Genomic DNA, 24,857 nt, shown 5'->3' with positions numbered 1-24,857 from the left:
TGTGTGTGTGTGTGTGTGTGTGTGTGTGTGTGTGTGTGTGTGTGTGTGTGTGTGTAAACCCCAAACCCTTCCTTGAATACAGTACACTGTCGGACAGAAAACTCATATCTCAAGTTTCACATTTGTAAATCTTTTCGCAAAGTAAAGCCCTGCTTCACCATACAAGGCTGTTGCACAAAAGTAGTGAGAACAGCATCATTTTAAAAATGATAAATACGAAACAAACGGTTTTGGACATACAAGGTTTCCACCCGACAACAACGATATGTAATAGTTGCTCACACAACGGAGTAGGATTAACAGACACAGTGTTCAATTCATCACTCATCTCAACATGTTCACACTTCATTTTTCACTCACTCACCCACCTATTGTACCCACTCACTCTCTCTTGCTCCCCCCCCCACACACACACTCGGAGGCGCTTTGGCCCAGACATGCTGATGCTGAGCTGGGATTACAGTAGATGACAACATGAGTAGTCTAGCCTAATGCAGCTATTGTAAAACAGCTCTGTAGAGGTTATTTACTGACGGAGGAGACCTAATCAAAGAGAGTGAAGAGATTACGTGAGAGACAGTTTGGGGCTGTTGAGAAAGAAATAATAAACAACAACCTGGTTGTTGAAGGTTTTCAGCTAAGTCATCATCAATCATCAGATTAAATCAAATAATTTGTATTTGAGTTGTATGAAATTGGTTCAAGTATGATGTGTTGTTTGGGTATTCTAACTCCGAGGGTGTACAAATGTAACATGACATGTGAGGCTACAGTACAGTACATACTGTATGTGATCAAAGAGTAGTAGCGTACATCCAGCCTCTTGAAGGCAGGTGTTGGCCCCCCGAGGTGAACTGAGATCAAAGAATACAAATTCTACAGTTGTGCTACAGTGCACACTATAACTCCCCTTTGACATTTTTGTTTAATTTTGCAATTGCAAAGAGTAATGTTCAAGCCCATTCTCTTCTTCAGACTCAAGGTACATATATGTACACTCAGATTTACAAATGTATAAATTAACTAGTAAGACACCTCAGGGCGATATAAATTCCTGGCCATCTGGCCAGTGATGTATAACGGACCAGTTACCCATATATGGATGTCAGAGCGACACAGTGTCAGGCGTGACAGATACACATACATACATACGGACAAGCTGTGGCCGTTTACATACTAATCTGCGACCTGTGGTCGCAGTGAGGATTGTACTGTGAGTGTACTGCAACATAAAAGCCTGCCCCATTTAGAACAGGTACACATTATTGTGTAATGTGTATCATTATTGTATGCTTTAACTATTGAAAAATAGCAGATATACAAGCTCACAGCGCGCGCTTGTAGATCTGCTACTTTTGAAAAATCGTGAAAATTAGAATTTTTACCCGAAACCTATGTTTCTATGTCAGCAATCTGGCTAGAGCCATCGTCAAAGAAAAGGTCCTTTTCGCTCAGTTAAGTCTGTTCTTGAGAGACTACTATGTCAGTGGTTCTCAAACCTTTTCATTTGAAGGACCCCCAAAAAGATATTTATTTGGCCACGGACACCCATCTCAAAATATTTAGTTCCAGGGACCACCCAGAAGCAAAATTTGAGTTACAAACGTTCGCTTTGAAAATACATATATTCAACGATTTGCACACATTTTCAAAAATAGAAGATCTACAAGCTTGTAGCGCGGCACTCGGTGCTGCGCTGTGAGCTTATATATCTACTATTTTTCACTGGTTAAAGCATTCAATAATTCTAGGCCTTAATGGGTTAAAATGAGACATGGTCATGGATGCACACGGACAACACCACAGGGAAATGCCATTTGTTGCTTGTGTTTGTGTGGTAAAGTAAGACCCACAAATTGCTAAATTCTCTGCATCCACCGCTGCACAAATGCACGCATCATGCACACACAAAATGCTTTGCATAGCCAACTCAACACAACGCTCAAAATGCACATACACACAAACGTTATACTTTGGAGTCCCCCACCTTTTCCCCCCCTAAACCAAATCGCTTTGCCGAAAATAAATAGCTCACAAGCCATTGCATTGTGATGATAAGTTGTGAGCTTATACTGTAGATCTGCAAAATCTCCAAACGTTCACACCTATTATAGGGACAATAGCATTCATTTTCTCAAGATGATCTTTACTCCATGTTCATGTTATATTCAAAATGCTGACTCTAGTATTTATATAGCAGTGCATATGAATTTGTTAATAGGAAACAGGAGAAGGTTGGGATCATTCAAAAGTCAAAAACCATGACATTTCTGGACATGAACCAGACGTTTTCACATCACATTTTGAAACGCTTGAAAGAGTTAGACAATTGTTCTCCTCGGCTGAACTGAACTGTCCCGGCCACATCCCAAAGCCCCCGTGCCCACTGGTATTATGTGGCCAGCCAGGCCGGCACGTCTCTGGTAGGCTACAGGTTGGCACCATGGTGCCAAGGGAGGGGGTTTGACATGAGTTTGCAACAGTTGGTTTGGTTGTGGTCTTAACCACTACAGAGAACAAGAGAACAGCACACAAACATTACCATAATGGAAACTGTAGTCACTGCACCGCTCTTTCCTCTCGTCATACAGTACACATTTAAACAGCGTTATGTCTTCTCTGACATGCTATAGGTGTGTGTGTGTGTGTGTGTGTGTGTGTGTGTGTGTGTGTGTGTGTGTGTGTGTGTGTGTGTGTGTGTGTGTGTGTGTGTGTGTGTGTGTGTGTGTGTGTGTGTGTGTGTTTTAGTATATATGATACTTTGCATGAGAGCAGCATATGCAATCATGTGGTCAACATCTGTTAGAGGTACCCTTTGTGTGCAAGTATGCATTCTTTTGCACGTGTGTGCAAAAGAGAGAATGTGTGTGTGTGTGTGTGTGTGTGTGTGTGTGTGTGTGTGTGTGTGTGTGTGTGTGTGTGTGTGTGTGTGTGTGTGTGTGTGTGGTGTCACCCCCATCCCCATGCAGCTCAGTGTGATCACTTCCAGACCTCATCTGTGGTGGAGTGGTTTGGTTCCCGGGGCTGGGGGTGGTGGAGTGGTTTGGTCCCGGGGCTGGGGGGCCCCCAGTCCCCTGTCTTCCTCTCTTTTCTCCCTCTCTCAGCCCATTTCCCTCACTATGTATTCCCATTTCCCCCTATTTGCTGCCTGGGCCCCTTCCTCCCCAAACCCTTCATCTGTCCATCTCCCCTCAAGACTTCCTCCGTCTCTCCTCCTTTTCCCACCATCACACGTGACATTCCCAGCGGTGGAAAGTAAATAAGTAATGTACCTTTAACTCAAGAACTGTACTACAACGTCGAGGTACTTTTACTTTAGTTGAGTGTGTACATTTTTTTCAATACTTAATGCTTCTGCTCCACTACACTTCAGAGGCAAACATTGTACTTCTTACTGCACCACAATTATTTGAACACTTTTATTTAAACTTTAACGATATCAAAACGTATATTCACCAGTTATTCACCTATTTTATACTTTGTCTATTTGAAAATAGCTACAAGCTCACAACAAAATGGTGAGCTTGTAGTTCTAGTAACTTCAAAAATGTTTTGACAAACGTTGAAAAACCTTTGTCAAACTTTTACTTTGGTACTTGTAACGCTTTTGCACTCAGGTAAAAATTCGAATGCAGGACCTTTACCTGCACAGTATTCTATTTCAGTGGTTCTCAAAGTGGATTCCAGGTACTTTGTGGGTTCCTTCATGGGGGTCTAAATTGACCCATACAAGTCTAACTCTAACAGCATACAAAGGGAACCAAATGGACCCGTTAGGGTCCATTTGGTTCCCTTTGTACACTGTCAGAGTTAAGGGGAAACCTTGAAATATAAAAGTTTGAGAAACACTGTTCTATTTAGTGCTACTTTTACTTCAGTAACACATCCCAGTGCTTCTTCCATCACCATCGCACATTCCATTCATCTCATTACAAGTCCTTCTCTCCCCGTCCATCCATCTGTTAAGCCTTGGCTTCTCTATTCCCCCTCTCCTTCATTCCAGCGGCGTCCTGGCAGATCCTGGTCATTCCTCACAGCCCACAGAGGAATGAGTGGGGTTTTCCAAACCTTCCCCCCGTTCCACCACAGGCCTTTCTGCCCCGAACACCCCATCATCCATTACACTATAGTCACATTAAAGAACTCATACTGAATATTAATGTACTGTAGTAGTATTATTCATATTAAAGACAATATATAAGCAGAGTCCATTCACGCTGTGGCCTACTGTAAAAGTAGCCCAAAGCCTTTCTTCATTACTTCCTCAAGCAAAAGGTAGTGGAACAGTCAGTGGATTTAGTCTGTGCTAGTCTCTCTCGAGGACAAACTTCCATGCTCTGCAGAAGTGAAAAGGACCAACCTTTTCTTTGTCGATGGCTAGCCAGATTGAGTCTGTGCTAATGTGAAGGCTATACTAGTACTATACTACTACATTCAACATTTGTCACATTATGTGCAGTGAAATGTTGGTGTGGAATATTCCATCCTACAATATGCAATATTTTACTTAAAAGGTAGGGTCTAGAAATGCATTATAATCACATTAATAATAATGTTCATAATATCTATATGTATAAAGACACTTTATAACTATGTCTGTTACTTATACTATAGTATGTGCCATTTTGCTGAGCGTATAATGCATTATGGCCAGCACTTATAGATTCATAAAACTAGTTATACGTTGTTATGCATAAACATTTATAATGAGTGTTATGAAGCCTTATAAGTGCATTATATATTTGTTATAGATGTGATTATAATGCATTATAGACCCGAACTATTACCATATACAGTACAGTGTAAGTGCATCTTCCCTGGGTTACTTACTGTAGGTAGGATATCATTTATTGCAGCAAGAGGAATATGTACTGAATATAAATGGGAGAATAAATTAGGAACCGGTTTATCTTCACCTATTTTAACAAAATGTATTATGACGTGCCCAGAATAGGGATGCTAGGGTTCAAGTGGCTAACCCTTGTGCAATGGTGAAGAGACGAGGGCAAGGTGCAACAGCTGACCAAATGAGATGTTTGAATTCATTGCCGTGTTTCACAATTAAAATCGCAATTTTGGATACATTTTGATTGATTGTGAAGCCCTAGTAGCAGTAGTATTTGTGTGCACGTGTGTTTTCCTGCCAATAACACAACCAATAAGATTACACACGGCACTCATTGGCATGGTATTTGACTGAGGTCACCGTGTGGTTGCTCTTAAGCGTGTCGATGACGAGACGGAACTAGTTCTAAACAGAGATTTGGGGGGAACATTGGGTGTGGCGAACACAGAGAGGATCGTTAGCTTAAACATGTCGTACCGCGTGCGTTTATCTACAACAGGTCGGAACGTGTTTATCTACCGACACCATCGACGTGTGAATGTTGCGTTCTCAGGTCAATGTGAAATGTCACACACTAGCCACACGAACGGCCTGTTTACGTTGGGAGTTTATGAGAGGCCGTCTGTGTGCGCGTGTGCGTGCGTGCGTGCAGTAGCACACCGTAAAATCCTAATTTGTTCACTTAACTCTGCCAAATTTAAATATTTGGCTGCATTTGTAAACGCTCTGAGTTACACGTGAATAAATGAACACTGACAATTTTACTGCGTATGTATGTGCAGACCCCGTAGGTACGTCATTAACTGTAAAGGGGCTCTGCATCATTTGTTATGAAGTGTGGAATGGGTGGTTCAAATAAAAGCTAAACACGGTACAATTTACAACCCCTGTTCCCTCCCGGTTACCATAACATTAATACTTTAAAAGCCATAAAAGTCTCTAAAACTACCTCGAGTTTCCTAAATTGTTCCTGATGCATGCATTGTGGTGCTCACATGTCTGCATGGTGGTGTGTTTATTCCTGGAAAAGGACATACTGTAGTGTGTTAGAAGATGTGACACAGAGCAGGCACTGACACTTAGCAGGGTCAGTACGAAATGTCTGTCACATTGGTACTCATAGTGGTGTACGTGGACCCCCAGGGGTCCTTGAGGGAGTTCCAGGCCAGGGGTCCCTAGCTAAATGATAGTTAGGAACCAAATGGACCATTAATTACATGGGGGTCCATAGCCTAATGCATGTCAAACTGGGGGTTCATGAAATTAAAATGGTTGAGCCGTAAAACATCTTCTCTCATGGTGGTCCCTGGCTTATCTTTTAAAATGGGGGTCCACGGGCTAATATGTATCAATTTGGGGCCAATCGACATGGAAACGTTTGAGAATCACTGGTCTATCGGAGAGAGATGCTGCTGTCAAGGATGGCATACTTGTGCTCTCCAACACACACACACACACACACACACACACACACACACGCACACACAAAGACAACTCTGTTAGCACTATGGGAACCTATTCCTGGCTCCTTCACAAGAGCTGTAACTGCCACATTTGGTAAGGAATGAGATTCCAGTCTTAACTGTGTGTCTGTGTTCTTTAGTAACCGGAAGGTGACTGAACAGGTAGAAATTATTATTCAGAACCTATATGGATGTGACGCAAGTCTGTTAAAACTACAGTGACTCCAGGAGTCCACGCCTATGACCAAACAACTGACGTACACATGCTCACTGTCCTTACAAGGTGGCTCACACACTTTGCTGCACTGATTTGTCAACTTGTGAGCGCACACGCATGGCCACGTACGCGCGCACACACGCAGCCAGCTGAGGAGGAAGCTGTTGCGCCAGCAGTCTAGATGCGTGCGTGCTGACGTGTTTACTTTTAAAATGTGAGGTGAATAGTGGCTTCTATTGAGAAGACCAGAGTCACTCCTGGCAGGCCTGGCAACTCTGAAAAACACTTAGCTCAGCTCTGGGAGAGAAAACGGATTCAGTACAAATAATATGAAAGTTTCTCCTGTGTAAATAAAATAAAGCTATGCATGTCTCATTGAAAGTGATGATGTTCCACACCGTGGTGGGTTAAAGTAAAAAAAAAAAAGAAAAGAAAAATAAATGGCTACACTCTGCTTTCTACAAGTCATTGCTGCAACAACAAAGCAATTATATTCCTTCCTGTCTACTGAAGGAGAAAAAAAAGGTTTTGGAGATTCAACGGAATTCGACTTCACATCCCTGTGATGTCATCAGGTTGCCCAACTTACAGTTGTTTGCACGCCATGTTGCACACCGAAAGTAACAGATATACAAGCTCACACAAGGCGTCCTGTATAAATCAGCCTTTAAAATCAATAAGGACCTTGAATAAAAGAATGGAACGCATACTTGTATTTGTTCCACCACAGCGGAGCTATATGGGGGGCCAGTGGGTGAAAGCTGGTGACAAATGTGTGTTTGCATTGGCCGAGTGCCAGAAACACACCACAGTGAGGAGGAGAGGGGGGAATAGCCATACCATCTGATAAAACACTTCGGAACACGCACCCACAGTTACACATCATTTTAAATCATTTGACAACTGAGACACTGGAACAAACAGACACTTTCATTGTTTTGTCTGTCCTTTCCAGACCCTTCCACATTCAGACACACTCTTACACACGGAGCCCCCAGGATGATGTACAAACCATCTGACTCAGACGAAAAGAAAAAGAAAGCTAAAAGAAAAGTACAGTAAGAACAGCTCCTGGCTCTTCCTGTGGTTTTGATTCTTGTCCTTTTAAGCTGTGCCTGTCGGCTTTTTTATTCTCCTTTGTCTAGCCCCCCACTCAAACCCTAAATGCTTAGAAATGAGGAAAACAGCCTGAAGCCATCACCAACTCCTTTTGTTTCTAATGCTCGATACACTATACAGTACGTGGGTTGCTCTCCGTGTTGTACACTGAAAATATCTGATCTTTAAGCTTGCAACATGTTGCAGCATGATGCTTCCTGAGCTTGTAGATGGGATATTTTCAGTGCAAGAAACCGACATGCAAGTAGGTATACTGTAAACCGGCCTAAGTGCTTTCTTCTTACTTAAAACATCCAGAAAAGAAAAGTTAGACAACTCTTTTTCTGTTCTCGTCAAAAACAGCCTGTATTCTTCCCCTATACCCCTAGTATCACTTAGTTCCTCCTCATTGTCATTCCATCCATCCATGACGAACCCATCCATCACTCTCTGTGTCCTCCTGTCACTTTCTCTCATGTGGTAAGAATGCAATCTACTCTTTCTCCCTCTCACAAATCCTGAGTGTTACCTTTAATGGGAAGTTTAGCATTTCCCATCTTCTACTCTAGTCTCTTATCTTCTCTATAAGAAGGATACCGACCCTGTTCATTACACCCGTAGGAAAGCTTCTACTGTGTGTGTGTTTTGTGTGTGTGTGTGTGTGTGTGTGTGTGTGTGTGTGTGTGTGTGTGTGTGTGTGTGTGTGTGTGTGTGTGTGTGTGTGCTACTCACTGTGTTGAAGTTCCACACCCGCTTGAAGGAGAGCCTTTTCCGTAAGCTCATCCTGTGCTCCTCTAAAAGAGGACACCAGTGTCTGCTCAGCCTACATACCTGACTGACTCACTCACTCACCTAAAGTGCTTTCTTGGAAAATAACCGAGTTAAGTCACAAAACTCATACACACACACTTGGCTTATAAAAGCATTAAAATGCCTCTACCTACACAAACACACACACACCCACACACCAGTCAAATCACACTCTCTGAAACAGTGTGCTCCAGTTTTCATAAATAGCCAAAAAGTAAATAAAAAAACACAGACACACCTCACTGGTAACTTTCTAACTGCACTTTCTATGCAATGCAGAACTCCCAAATGAACTCACACACGCACACACACACACTGTCTGGAATGCTCCCTCACACACACAGCTGACACCACTGACTAGGAAGTTCCATTCTCCTGCACACGCACACAGCTCTGTTTCCATAGTGACACGCCCCCACCAGGAAGCAGTTGGAGTGGAAGGGGCGGGGACACGGTTCAAGCTGCCAATCACAGAACAGCACTGAACTTGACTTCACCGACCTCCCCCTCTCCTCCACCCATCATGCTGCTCCTGCTGCACTTTCAAAATGTCATTTCTGAACTCCCTTTTTTTATATTAACCACTTGAACCCTAGCGTGCATGTTCGGAGAGGCGTTGTGAGCTTGTAGATCTGCTATTTTTGGCAAAGAAGTTTGGTGTAGAGGGGAAAAAGAGCAGACTAAGTACAGAGACTACAGACTAAGTACAGAGTGAAAGGTCAAGCTTTGACCATTCAAGTGATTATATAATTGAAAACACACATTAACATGAATCCAAAATACTACTGATGATTGTGCTGTCAAACGATGAATCTATGAAAAGGTTGTGGGGGTCCCTGCTTCATCCGTCTCTCAACTAAGGGGTCCTTGGCCTGAAAACGTTGAAGACCCCTGCTATACTTTTTAATTTCAAAGACTACTGAGGGTCCCAGGACCACACTTTGAGAACCACTGCAAGAAAAAAATCCTACATATTTCAGACAGTGTCTGTATGTATGGACTATGGAGTGATACTGATATTGATCATATTATAATCAAATTATAAAAGGTAAAGGGGTCGAAACAAAATGTGGCGTAATGCATCAACCTAATGAGATTAAGGACATTTTCTCAGGTTTGTTAAAAGTTTATTAGAAGCAAAGGACAACTGTGGCATGCCATGCAACCGGACGCATGTGACACGGGTGCAGTGTGCGCGTACACGCTAACACACACACAGGCTGCAATTGAATTGGTACGGTCTTTAGTCTAAAGCCCTAATTTCCTGTTGAAGTAAAAAGAAGGCCTTTCTTATACCTCCACTCTGGTTCAATGACTTCTTTTTCACCTGCAGTGAGTCAAGCACAACCTGGTAGACAAAATACATAAATGACTCAGAGAGAGTGTGTCTGTGTGTCCGCACGTGCGTCTACTGTATGTGTGCGTGCGAGCACAGTGGATCGTGCATACCTAACCATTTGTTGAGCAATTCTGGGTGGCCAGTGACCACATGTGGTCCAATCGACAGACAAAAAAAAATCTAAAAATAACTCAAAATATGTAACTGACACATAATTTATAATGTTGCATACTGTGTGTGTGTGTGTGTGTGTGTGTGTGTGTGTGTGTGTGTGTGTGTGTGTGTGTGTGTGTGTGTGTGTGTTTCCACATAGTCTTTTGTTCTACACAATGCCATTCTCCTACTGTCCTATTTTATGAAGTTGTTACCAAAACCTCAGTTCAGTAGTTATGAATGCTCAGTCTCCCTCTCTCTCTCTGTGGATCTATGTGACAGCCAGATATTACTCAACGTCACTATGTCCAGACAATGGAACAGTGTTATCAAAATACTTGCAAAAACAGTCCACTTATTTAGCTTTTTGCTTTTGAGAACTCTTTCATTTTAGGATGTGGAGCCTCCCAAAGGCACCTTACCCTGTGGACCCTGAAACCATCTGAAGTAAAACAATCGGATAATGTGGACCGGTGGGATCATGGGAACAGTGTGGCTCCAATGTGGGTCTCAGACTTCATGTGGCCAGCCTGTGACGTCAGCCATCTACTGTGACCTCAGTTGTCAATGACAGTGGTTCTCAAACTGTGGGAAGGGACCCCCACGTGATTTCTTTTTTTGGGGGTGGTCCCCAGATGACAATGAAGTGACAATTTCTTTTTTTTAAACTCTTTATTTCTCAATAATTTTACATTTTTCAACAATATAAACAATAAGACAATAAGCAAGACAGATATAAAAGTAGATCAAAAATAAGATACATAAATAAAAATACAATAAAATACAATAAAAGAAAACAATAATAAAATATAAGAGGTCATGGGACGCCCGGCACAGTTGTCATGTAGTTATATTTATAGGATTAGTAACATGTAGGATATCATCAACCTTCATAAAGAATCAGTTGCTTCACCCAAATGTCTTAACCATTTCTCCCATTTCCTTTCTCCTGCCTCCTTTTGGAGTCTCAGAGAGTAGGTCATTTGTTCCATAAGATGCAATTGTTTCACAATGTTAACATATAGGTAGGTCTATAGTAGGGCATTTTTTCTGTAACCAATTCTTAGTTATGGCTTTTTTACTTGCCACAAGTAGTATCTTGAGTAAGTATGAATCGTCCTGACTCAGTTCATCTGGAAATTGTCCAAGATACAAGAACTCAAATGTATCGCTGATATTGAAGCCCATTATTTTCAAAACCAATGTTGTTATTTCTGTCCAGAAGGGTTGTATCACAGGGCAAGACCAAAAGATGTGCGCATGATCTACAGCTGTTTCTCCACAGTCCCTCCAGCAGTCCAATTGGTTGCCTGTTTGCTTGGACTTCTGCTTAGGCGTTATAAAGAAGCGGATTTGATTTTTCCAACTGAAGTCTCTCCAAGATAAAGAGTTGGTTGTTGTTGATTGTATTGTCCATGTTTCCAACCATACATCATCACTTATCACAATGTCCATTTCTTTTTCCCATCGTTGTTTTATATACATTGTAGAATCTTTTTTCAATGACATTATACCATTATACAATTTGCTTACAAGACCCCTCATACTCTTTGAGTCATAGGCTTCAATGAATACCTTAATTATAGTTGGTGTAATCTCTTCTTTAGACCTTTTTATTTCTTTGCCGAAAAAATCCCTCAACTGCAAGTATCTATAAAAATCTTGTTTGACTAGTCCATATTTCTGACTTAGTTTTTCAAAGCTGTCAATATCCCCTTTTTTCACTATTGTGCATATGGAAGTGATACCAAGGCGGACCCATTGTCTATATCTACTGTCTAGCAGTGATGGCATATAGTCAGGATCATATGCCGGCCAGCTTAGAAGCTTAGCTTCCCTCTGAAGTTGGAAACATCTTATCACCTCAAACCAAATTTTAAGTGATAGATTTACCCATTGACTTGATGTTAAAGGCATTCCCTTCCCTCCGTCAATGCAACCCAATAATGACTGTATTGGCTTATCCATTAAAGATAGTTCTATACGTTTCCATTTGGCAACATATGATGGGTTACACCAGTATACAAGGGGTCTCAACTGTGCTGATAAATAATAGTCCCTTAAAGATGGAAGAGACATGCCCCCCTTCTCCCGGGGCAGTTGTAAGGTAGAAAATCTAACCCGAGGTCTTTTTTTGTCCCAAATAAAACGCGAAATGTGTTTGTTCCATTCTCTGAATTGTGAAGTGACAATTTCTAAGGACTTTTAGGACCCTAAAAAAAAGGGGGAAAAAAAGCGAAAGAAAAAGAAAAAAAGCAAAGACAAAGACCATTACTGCATCAAAAGTTATCAACAAACCATAGGCCTACTATAAAAACTGGTCAGACATTGGCCAAATTGTCAAATAATAATAAGAAAGAGGCAGACATTGTGAGAATGGCCTACAAGTTCACAACGTGAGGTGTTTGTAGATCTGCTATTTTTGACAATTATATTTGTGGAGCAGAGTCAAACAAAATGTAATGCCTCAACTCGTAAAATTACAAGTGCTTGTCAGGGTGGGGGGTCCCCAGTCCAAATATGATTTTGGGGGAGTCGCGGCCTGAGAAGGTTTGAACCACTGGTCTATGACAGAACTATGATGTATGACTCCCAAGTTTTCAGCCCGATCGGAGAACCATTCAAATTAAAGTGAAATCTCTCAAAAAGTATAACGTGTGAAATAAATTGTGCCCTGCACAAATTCAAGCCATCCAAGTGCCTACAAGGCAACGCCAAAACGTATTTCATGGGAATTATGTCCTTTCTTTATTTTGTCTTCTGTGAACTGAGATGTTGTAATTTGTTTTTGTCTTTCCAGTCTGGTTTTTTAGTGTTTAGAAGTGGGGTCTTCCTAGGTTTTCTGTCATGGAGCCCATTTTCGTTCAGACAGAGACAGATGGTGCAGCAACTTGAAACAGACATTTTCCTTGGTTCTTTTTCGAACCACTTGAACAATCTTTCTGTTCAATCTTGTGCCAATCCCCTTGCAACAGCGTACACTGATGGTGGCTATAATCCCAAAGGCCTTAAACATCTTTACAACGTTGCTATAATTATATAGCGATTATGTGCATTACATTCACCCATTCTCTCACACTACACACCGGTGGTGGAGGAGACAATACAAGGCAACAACCTGCTCATCAGGAGCAGTTAGGGGTTAAATGACTACTTTCACCAGGTTCTCCTGTAATTATAGTTAACGTTCACCCTGCTGAGGTGGGGCTTTTCACTCCAAACGGTGTAAATATGGTCAATGGACACCGCCTGTGTTCTGATCCACTCTGTGTTGTCTGTATCAGTGGAGGAGAGGACAACTGGGTATGAAGTATCCACACCAGGAGAATGAGACATCATGATCATCACATTTAAAATAGCCAATCTACAAACTCACCACGTGTCTGCGCTTGTAGATCTGCTATTTTTGGTGTGCATGCAATCAAGTATACCTCAGGGTTAAGGAGAAGAGAAGCTAATCAAAGCCAACAGAAGTGTCATCTCTCTCTCTCTCACCAGTCTAATTCCTGTGGTCTAGACAGCCGAGCTTAGCTCTGAGTGTGTGTGTGTGTGTGTGTGTGTGTGTGTGTGTGTGTGTGTGTGTGTGTGTGTGTGTGTGTGTGTGTGTGTGTGTGTGTGTGTGTGTGTGTGTGTGTGTGTGTGTGTGTGTGTGTGTGTGTGTGTCTGTGTGCTAGCGTGTCACTCTGCTGGCTCAGGGGTTTCCAGAGACAGTAAAACATTCAATAACAACATTTTGTCTTGGGGGAGATCAGATGGCAGCACAATTCCAGGCCTGTTCGCACACATGCATGTATGCGAACACAACACACACACAACTATCCCCTATAGCCCACCAGACAGCATTTTGTTATCGGTGGCTGTATTCTCTATTTGAGAGCTTCTGAATGAAACATGCTTCAGAGTACCAATGAATAACATCCAGCTGATTGGAAGATGTGTACTGAAGCTGTACTGGCTGGAAGAGACAGCAATGTAGAGAAAGATAGGCAGAGACAGAGACTGGCCTTCTCTTTATCCTTTGAAAACTAAAGAACAAATGGAAAGCACTGAGAGAACAGTGACTGCTCTGCATCAACTTCCAGCAGTTTTATGAATACATTAAAAATGTAATTAAAGAATAAATGCTTTAACTTCCTGCAGTTTCTTTAATACATTTAAAAATAAATTAAAGAGCAACTGTTTTAACTTCCAGCTTTTTTCTGAATAAATTAAAAAATGTAATTAAAGAAAACAAGACAGATGTGCATTTCACAGGGAGTTCTCCCAACACCCACATACCGGTATATCCTACACAACAGTGCCCTCTACTGTCAAAGAGATGAAGCAAAGAGAACACTACAGAACAGACAACTTCAATGTTTTTCTATTCATTTTTTTTAATTAACTCCTGATGTTGTGAGAGCCACAGTTTACATCATTAGTCACCATTGATCTCAACTTAAATCAGTGATAGCCAATTAGCCTCATCGTCGCTCGCTAATGGGTTTGAAATGTATCAGCAGGGTTCTCATCTCTGCCCAGCAGGCAAATGGATACACAGGTCACCAGCTGAGGTTAGACCTTACTTAACTATACACACAGTCCATTCCTCATGCATTAATTCAGACATTACTAAATATAAGCTGCGGTTGTTTTCATCTATCTTCTTAGTGTAAGGGGATTTATCTTGGTTGGAGGTCTGTGTAATAATGGGAATGTCTTATCTCACTCTGTAAGGGATAAGGGGGAACAGATATTTCGGTCCAGGATGTAGTCGGACCTTTGAGGAGGTTACACAAGTTATGACTGAAATGGAGGGAATGTTTTGACCAACAAAGAGAGTTGAATGAAATTCCTGTCTCCTTGTCTCATTCCAAATACGTCTCAAACTCAAAGAGTTAAGCAAGTATCCTTTAGGATTCCATTAGCTTGACACGCGTTTTGCAAAGTTTCAATGTAATTAATTATTTTATTAATCTTTAATGACTAATATAGTTGCTTGTCAATTTTGATTTGGCATTAGTGAGTAAAAAGAAGTTTATAGAGTGATAACAAGTTATTGGAGAATATTTTGCAGGAATATGAATACAGGTGTGCCTCGACTTGCTCTTTGGTGCGCCTTGGGCACCAAACATTTGAAAACCACTGCTCTACACAGACCTGTTAGTTTATATTGAAGAACTGTGTGAGACAAGGGCCAAAAACAATTAGCAAATACTCTTATGGTTCATTAATAGCTTGTGGAGTTTGCCAGATTCAGCTAGAGCCAGGTGGTTCAAGGTAACAGCTACTGTAGTGCTAGCCCAGGTGATTCACAAGAAGATCACAGCAAAGAATTCGAGACTCAATTTAGCCCATAGTAACCTTGGGGGATTGATCCAACACGTTCTGAATCGTTCTGGCTTGGCAAACCCCACCAACCCCACCCACCTGGCCCTAAAAGGTGATTACAATAAGCAAACCACTTAAACCCTCTATACTTGGTCAACTTGACTTGAGTCGTCCACTTGTCCTATTTTTTCCCCTCTACATCAAATCTCTTTGCCTGTTGTGAGCTTGTAGAGCGTCTATTTACGGCGAATGTCCCCCCTCCAGAACAGGGTGCGAGTGTTCAAATAGCTACTGTAAGAATTCTTCGCAGCTACCGTCTGACCGACGAAGGCCTGGTGACTGTTCCCCTGAGGCATTTCATGTAGAAACACTTTCTTGGCGCTATCTGATCATCTGACCCTCCAAACACACTTCTCCCTGGAGATATCACGAGGACTCGCGCATAAACACACGCGCACACTTGCCCGCAGACACACTCACAAAGAAATGTGTGTACAGGATATGGCATGTATTCTTGTTATGAATTTGAGTGTGTGTTCGTTCCTCTCATTCTACCTGCGTGTGTTCTGTGTGAATGCATTGGTGCATTGTTTTTGCTGTACATTTTATGCATGTGTTTTGTGCATCTGTGTGTGTGTGTGTGTGTGTGTGTGTGTGTGTGTGTGTGTGTGTGTGTGTGTGTGTGTGTGTGTGTGTGTGTTGGGTCTGGGGTCAGAGTGCTAGTGGGGCGTTCTCTGCCCTTATTTCTCACTGCTGTGTTTAGTGAAACAATGTCCTATGCTGCTCCGCACCACAGTGACACACACACATGCTCAACTACTGTACCGACCTGTTGGAATGTATGCTGTACCATAATGAAAAACATGGATGGGCAGCACTATAACCTGACATACTGTAACATGCTACTGCTTGGTAGTGGCCTAAGTACACTTCTGTTAAGTTATCTATTAAAGTAAAACAACTGTTATTGTTTAAATTAAACATGGCTAATGATTATGATTACTAGTCTACTAGCGTGTGACAGGAGCTCAATGGGCCCAGCATGATTTCTGTAAATGACCCACATAATGTATGAGGCTTACACTTGCCAGTACACACAATAGCATCAAAGCTACAGTATCACTACATTGGAGACTAAAACTACACAAAGCGTTCTTCAAAGAGCTCTTTGTAGAGACACAGACTGGATCATGTCATTATGCTCAGGAACAAAAGGCATCGTTATTTTTAAAGATTTTGGTCACCTTATCGGTCCTTCTTATCAATACAATTCTTAATGGATCCTACTATTGATCCTTTTCTATTATTGATAGCAAATTGGTGCCAAACATGGCCACTCTATCTCTTTCATTTTATTTCAGTAGAACATCTTGACTTAACTAATGCACAACACAAGTGATATGTGTCCACGCAAGCCATTCATGTTACTTCAAAAGTCAAAAACATGACTCACTTCTCAAGACTTGGTGTCATGTCAGGTCCTGCTAGAATTGATGGAAATGATAAGCCAAAACCTTAATGATTTCCAATTCTCAATAACTTGAGAGATCTAGAACAGAGAGTCGGTTCTAGATCCCCATCCCTAAACAAAAGACAACTCTCAAACTATCAACAGGTTGCCTCTCCAATCAAAAGGGAACTACAAAAGCCTCCGATTGGCTCATGCTCGTCATATGACCCACAATTCCAGAAATACTGTAGCTTATCAACTTAAGTTGCAATGCACCAAATTTGCTTTGTTTTTCATTGATAAGCTTGTGGAGTAGCCATCCCCATGAACCTCAATCAACTTAATAGAGGACTATAATAGCTGTTATATTTGAGATCAGCCATTTAGAGTAAGCACTTAAACATTTTTGAAAAATAGCTGAATATACCACATGTTGCCGCGCATCGCAACATGCTTACAATTTTTAACACTTGTTTGACATTTCTGCCTATAATGACATGCCCAAAATAGTGACACCAGGGTGCAAGTGGCTACGAGGAGACTGTCAGAGGTCTCCAGCAAACATCTTATCAAGGAAAAGAATACATTCTCCAAAGCATCCAAAGGCTTGACATTAATGGTAACAGGAAAATACAATGGCATTCTAGGATTCATTTGTGGATGCTACGACAGCATCTCAGGACAACACAATTAGTCAGAGTTGGCGAGTGTGTATAAGGCAGACTACACAATAAAATGTTGAGAGTTCATTTACCCCGAGAGAGTACAAACTTACTGAGGTACACTTTGAGTTAAATTAACACAATTATTATCAGACAGCCAGAAAGGAGCGATCAGCTGAAACTGGTCGACCACGGCATTCCTTTACATGACCATACAGGCACCGGCGTCCACAGCGGATGCACATGTGTACGTACACAAACACACACACACACTTTACTCACTTCAATGGGTTTCTCAGAATCCACGCTCAAAGTTTGCTGCTCCATGAAGGGAGTAATCCTTAGTACTGCATATGAGCACCACACAAAACGGAGCCACTAACTGCTTACTGTGTGTGTGTGTGTGTGTGTGTGTGTGTGTGTGTGTGTGTGTGTGTGTGTGTGTGTGTGTGTGTGTGTCGTAGAGAGAAAGCCTAAGAGCTTGATGATGGCTCCACAATATCACTGCTGCTGCTGCTGCTAGATTCTCCTCGTCTCTGTGTCTCTCTCTCTCCCCCTCTCTTAACCCCCTCCTCTTCCCACTCTATCGTCTCCCTTGCCCTGCCTCTCCGCTCGCCCCCCTCCTCTCTATCTCTATCACACTTGCTCTTACTTGTGCTCTCCGTTTTTTTCCCACCCACCCTGGTGTCATTTCTATTCCTCCCACACTGCTGTAGGATGAAACACACACACAAATGCCGAGGCATGACTCTCTACAGAGGGGCAGACCCTGGGCATTAAGGAACACACACACAATCCATGTGGAGTGAATGTGCTGCTGTCCATGCTGGTCTGTCATCTAATTAGTATGCCTTAAGCATGTTGTTTGGAGAGCAAACCGAGATTTGAGCAGCTGGGTCTGTCTTTTACTTTGTTGGGTTGCAGGCATTTAAGGGTGAAATATATAGCAGTGCTAAAGCAGCATAGCACAGGGAACTACATTCTTCAAAGCCAGCAACAGAAAACCTATTCTTCATATTCAATAGTGGGCCCAACCAGCCCAGGTAATTGCTTTCATTCAGTCCCTCGGCTAACTGTTCAACAGGCATTCTTTCATGGCTGAAACTAATGAGATTGAGTGCTGCAGGAGAAACCACGATGATGGCTGATTCCATTATGCTGGCGGAACCATCCTCGCCTGGACTTCTGTAGATGTGTACATGCTAACCTTTGCTGAGTGTTCCATGAAAGTCACCCTGAGGTGAGTTGAAACTTGAAAGTAAATTTTCTGGGATGTGGAAGATTTCAGCAGAGTCTTGCCTTGGTGGGTATTTATGGGTGTTCTGTCCAATACTCGTGTGAACTAAGAGAAAGACACATTCTCTCAATGGGGATGATATTAGAACTCTACATTAATTAGCACTCAAAACAATACACAAGCACGTGATGGTCAGACATGTCTGTTCATGTATTGTGAATGTACACACGTGCATACATGCACAGCACACAATCTCAATTATGGTGGGAACATTTGCTGAAAATAGCAGCTATTTGTTAGCGAAGAGATTTTGTGTATGGGGAAGAACGTATAGTAACCAACGCCGGTCAAAAAATGGTTTTGACCATTTCAATATCGTATTTATAGATTACTAGCCGGCCCAATCTTATCCAAACGAGAGAAGGCTCACCATCAGCTCTGTCTGATAGAGCTCAGAGCTGTGCTCAAAGTTGAATAAGAGGCAACAAGAAAATCCAGGTGATTTGTTTATCACACATATTCATATTCTTATTTTTTCTCAAAGACAATTGTTCTATGATTCACCTTTGCAACCCAAATACCGGTGACCACTTTAAATCCCTATTTTGGGCAAATGTTTAAATTCAATCTTTATTTGATTTGACATATTTTATTTGAGCAAAAATAGCAGCTCTACAGACTCTGTGAGCCATTTGTGAGCTATTGTCGCCATTTATTGTACAAAGAATATAGGGCTTAAGTGGTAAATCATCTCTTTGGGCAGACTATCATTCCCACCACGTTTCATGAAAACCCACCCATCCATTCTTGATTTTGACCTTGACCTTTTCAACTGAAACGTTAATCAATACGCAGACAGACAGGAGACAGGACCGATGACAACACCCTGTCACACAGGCTGCGGGTGGGGTAATATATGCAGCTGACTGCTGTGCTGGTGGGGTTAAATCAACAGGAGGGTCAGAAACAGTCTGAACAAGCCTGTGAAGAAGCCAGCTCGAGTTCGTACAAGGAAGAAGCTGGTGGCTATCATGGCGAATCCCTCTCAGCCCCTCCAGATGGAAATAATGGGGCGGCTGAACACTCACGGCATATACAAATTTACCCTCCCACCACGAGGATCAGTGGTCTCGGGTCAGTCCTTCGTGCCAGTAGCCATGAAGCTGTACAGTGATGCCAAAGGTTGCACCACTACCAAGTTCTGTTGACTAATGCTTTTTTTCCCCGTTCTCATATTATTGTTATGACTGGGATTTACTCTGCCTTGTGAAGTGTGGGGGCTGGTGATTAGCATGCTTTAAAATGAATGAATCAGTGCATTCACAATTTTCTATGTATTCTGTAACTCATTTTGTCACTTGGAAGAACAACGCTTTCCAAGAATAAGCAATTTATTCAAGCACTGTCTGGAAGCCAGTCATGAAGCCAGTCCGGGTCATCCAACTCAACTGGCTTCAACTTACACTTTCTCGACCGTGAATGGTCCAATTACAGCATTTAGCCAAATTGTAATTAACATTTGAACACAGCATTATGGAAGAGAAGGATGTGTCCAATATTATTTTCAGTCAATACCAAGCCAAGGGACGAGCCTAGGGACTCAAGTCAATATGGCAATTTGGCACTCTTAGTTAAGTCATGAAGAAGCAACGGCCAAGAAAGAACAACTTCTCAGACGTGGAAAGTTTCCCCACTAATCATCTCTGTGTCCTCCTCATGCACAACTATTTGCACATACAGGACACAGACACACACCCATACCTCACAGACACAAATAAAAGACAAATATTACAGCACAAGTTACTAATCTAAAAACTAAAAAGTGTCATAGGAAGTCAGAACAATGCCATCTGTGGGGAAATTACTGATGCGTCAACAGAGCCAGAGATGGTAGTAAATCACTAACGTCTAGCCATAAATGTCACTTTAAAAGATTATCCTAATTAAATGAAAGCCTAAGATAGCCAACTTGACATAATTTTAGAAGCAATGAAAAAGGTCCCGTCTCTACATCATACATTCCCAGTTGGGGCTGTGATATCCACTGCTCAGTGCTCCCTAGTTGCATCATAACATCCACAATGACACCCGGTTAACGCAATAATATTCTCGTAGAATACATTTAATTTGATAGTATATCGTCACTGTCAGGCAGAAACCTTGCATCTCCATGGTTTCACATTTTTGTTTTTTTCATAAAGGAAAGCCCTGCTTCATTAAGGCCGAAGGTCGCAGTTTAGTATGAGAAACGGCACATCATGTCTCCGTCCGTGTACGCTATTTTACGGTCTATGGGTTTGCCGCTCTGACATCACACTCTGACACCCTGATGTCATCAATATTAACCTTAAGCCCATATCTAAGAGGACTTCATATGGGAATGCCCATATATAGAGGCCACATCGGCCACATACCACACTAACAGAATCCATATATGGCCAAGACAGCCCATAATCTACAATCTATCGATGTTCTTTTTTTAAAGTATAAAGTTGTCAAATATGTCAGTCATTTTCTGTATATTTAGGATATGTCATATCTGCCATGTGCAACTTCCAAACATATAAGTGCACATGTTTAGAAGCCTGTCATATTTTGCTTATTATGACATGATAAAGTTAAGTAACATGATACTCCCAATAAGACAGCATAAAAACACACAGAAACACCTGCGGGGGCCAGATATGCCCGATTTGCTTCTACCCTTCCTGGTGTCACAAGACAGTGTGTGGGTGTGCACAAGACGAGTGGTTTTGTATTGCGACCGAGCTTTCCAAATCAGACACATCACAAGACAAGTAGCAAGCCGCCACTTAGCCTAAAGCATGCAGATTGCAGAGTGGTGAAACAGCCAAGATGGCATCTAAAAGGGAACCAGTAGCCAACACGATGGTAGCATGACCACAGACTGTAGGAGAGCAGGGCACCCTGATTGCAAGATAATTATAGCTTATGCGTGTGCATATGTTAGTGTGTTTCGGAGCAGTAATTAGTTATGTGTATGTGTGAGGCCTCCCGCACTAACGAGTGGAATGTCAGCTCGTTGCTCATCAGAGCTCATTAGAAACACACACACACACACACACACACACACACACACACACACACACACACACACACACACACACACACACACACACACACACACACACACACACACACACACACACACACACACACACACACACACACACACACACACACACACACACACACAAAGACCTCTCTGTTTGAAGACATTACTGCATGTGCAGCAAGAGAAAGGGGCCTAATGACCGGAAGAAAATGGTAGGGGGGGATCGAGACTCCCTGCCATGGGATGTATGGCAATGAGAGGGTAACATCCCCATGTATTAAACACACAAACTGTACACACACAGATAGGCAGGTGTTTTTGTCTTTCACATACCGGGACTCTTAAAGGACCACGTGGTTGGTCAACCAAAATCACAACACGTGCAATTCCATTCCTGTTGTTCTGTGGGTTTCTCTGTGGTATTTAACCAAAGAAAACCAATGGTGATACAGGAAATTCTGTGTTTACTATCAGTATATAGGTCCACCTATTTATAACATTTACCATATGAAACAGTATGACTCCATACTGCATGGTAGGGTAGGGACATTACTTTTAAGTATTGAACTTTTCTTTCGTGGAACTTAATCTAATCAGTAAGGTTTGTTTTGCAATAGTGTCAAAAGTTCAAAGATTGAACTTTTGACACTATTGTGAGGCGCAAGTTGAAATATGGAGATACAAGGTTTCAGGCCGTCAGAGACAATATGACAGTATGTATGAAATAAACTTTACATTTTTCTTCCCAGTTTTAGTTATTTCTTAAGTCTTTAAGTGAGCTATAATAAACTTGACACATACATAAACTATTGACCAGGATTTTCCCAGACCCAAAACACTACAGTGAATTCACTAAGCCAGGGGTAGGCAACCTTAGGCACAGGTGCCACCATTGGCACAGGCGAGGGTGATCACTGGCGGATGGAGGATGCTTTATTTTAAAAATCAAATATTGTTTTAAACGTGGTCAATTCAATTTAGTCACCTAATTTGCAACAAATGTCTTCCTGCACATAATTCTACATTCATTAAAATTCTGAACTTTGACATGGGGAGGGAATCGGAAAGATAGGTGGTAATTGCTCTGAGCCTAATGATCATTATAACAATGTTCTGAAAAACAAAATATGTCGGAAATTTGATGGGGTATCATTAAAATGTATTTTGACAATGACATGGCACAAGGACTATTTAGAAAATACAAGGACTATTTAGAAAATAAAAACATGGCACTTCATTTCAAAAAGGTTGCTGACCCCTGCACTATGCTGTCATTCTATTCCACTCTTAGAATGCTCTCTCCTTCCCATTCTGAAGCAGCGATGTGGAATCTGCTTATCTGCTGTGTGTGCGCCCTGGTAGCCTCTAAACAGCGGAAACATTTAGCCTGCGTCCGACTCTGATCTCTATCACATGAGGACAGAGGAGACAAACCAACAAGTCCTGTAAGTAAACTGTAGGGCCCTGCGGGCATAATGTGTCCTGCCAGCACAATGGACACTACATGTCTAACAGTGACCGCAGCATCTCACTGTGAATGAAACTTAATCGCCACTAGTGTAACAAATCAAGATCATTTATACTAGTAAGACGCCTCAAGCGACCTCGCCCTTGCGCCACAGTGATGTGGACATCCCTGATAGTGGACATCAGGGATTTCCATATATGGGCATAAAAGGGATTTGTTCCCATGGAATCAAAGGGATTTCCATATCTCCATATATGGGCATAAAATGGATTTGTTCCCCCTGGCATCATACCGATCTCTTTAACAGGGCATCATTAATATTGATGACATCAGGGAACTCCATATATGGACATAAAAGGGATTCTGTTAGTGTGACATCACAGTGAAGCCAGAGTGTGATGTCAGAGCAAAACAAATTACGGTTGCTAACTGATCTGTAGTCTACTAAGTTTGAAGCTCAATCTCGACACATCCCCATGGATAAAAAAAATAGGGAAAAAAAGTTTTCACAGGTATATTTATTAGGTGCTGCTATTTGTAGTCTTGTTTACCCTGTCATACACAAAACTATAATGTAATTAAACGGAGTTGATTGATATGAGATTATGTAAATCCATGGTGCTTCTGATAAACACGCTAGTATATTTTTTAATGAGTCATGGCGTTTTAGCCAATACAGTGTATTCATATTTAAATCGATCTGAGTCGTGTAAATAGTGTAAAACGGCTCTGTGTAGAAGCCATACAGGGAATGGAATAGTCCAGCAGCCAGAGGTATCAAATGTTTTCCCAATAAGATTAAAAAAACATTGTTTTGTTTTAATAGTCATGCACATATTTTTTCAATGCATGCCAGGCCTTGTTGACGGATTTGGAAGAGATTTCGAAGCTCTGGGTCCAAAACCGAATTAATATTGAATGGGTAAAATCCATGATATTTACATAAATGTCAATGAGGCGGCTGTAAAACTGTCCGAGGTTTGCGGGGGAGAGTGGAGAGGGGGCAGTTCTCCATTCCAAAACAGGTTAGCATTCACCAGTGTCGGCAGTTAGCATTTCACCAGGTTAGCATTCACCAGCGTTAGTTTTACTGAGGTTAAGGTTAGTTTTAGGTGGTAGGAATAGTGATGTTTCGGAGTACCAATGTGTAACCGAGTGGAGCGGGGCGGGGCTTAGCGAAAGGTCTATTATGGCTGAAAACGTGTTGCTGTCAAGCTCTACTATATCTCCATATTTCAACTTTGTATCTGTTTTCGTAAATTAATACACTACTTCACCATACTAGTGTAAAAAAATCAACAAGCCAGTTGTGAGCTTGTTGATCTGGGGTTCTGAAGAGTAACAGTTTTGCACATACAAGGTTTCCGCCGGACAGCGACGGCAGGACCCCAACCTCCACCTCTCCAGCGTCATCGCAACTGCAAGACAGCCAATCAGCCTTCAGGACCCTCACTACGAGCTTTCGACAGCCGCTCGGTGAGACTGATGCGTTCGGTTACCACGGTGACGAGAGAGGAGGGCTCTGCGCTTCACGTGTCACCTGAGGATGTACGATGTGCGGCTGGCTGGCGGCTATTATTAGAACTGGAGGGTGTGGGGCACGTGTCACTTAATGTGACAATGAGACTGTGCTGAACAAGGTTACAATCTGTTGAGTGCGTCTGTCTGTGTCTCTATGTTTGTGTGTGCGTGTGCGTGTGTGTGTGTGTGTGTGTGTGTGTGTGTGTG

The 24,857-nt window shown here is 42.0% G+C and overlaps 1 protein-coding gene across 1 annotated transcript in view; it reads right to left on the bottom strand.

Annotated features, from left to right (window-relative positions):
* Window positions 1-24,857, bottom strand: part of rgs12b (regulator of G protein signaling 12b) — a gene marked incomplete at its 5' end in the record, with an annotated part of 63,571 nt that overhangs the window by 23,886 nt on the left and 14,828 nt on the right. The gene's annotated exons all lie outside the window — the stretch shown is intronic.

Source organism: Nannobrachium achirus (genome assembly GCF_963921795.1).
Source record: "Nannobrachium achirus genome assembly, chromosome: 3".
NCBI classification, from domain to species: domain Eukaryota; kingdom Metazoa; phylum Chordata; class Actinopteri; order Myctophiformes; family Myctophidae; genus Nannobrachium; species Nannobrachium achirus.
The sequence above is the reverse complement of the archived record's forward strand: the minus strand, read 5'-3'. Positions and strand labels throughout refer to the sequence as shown.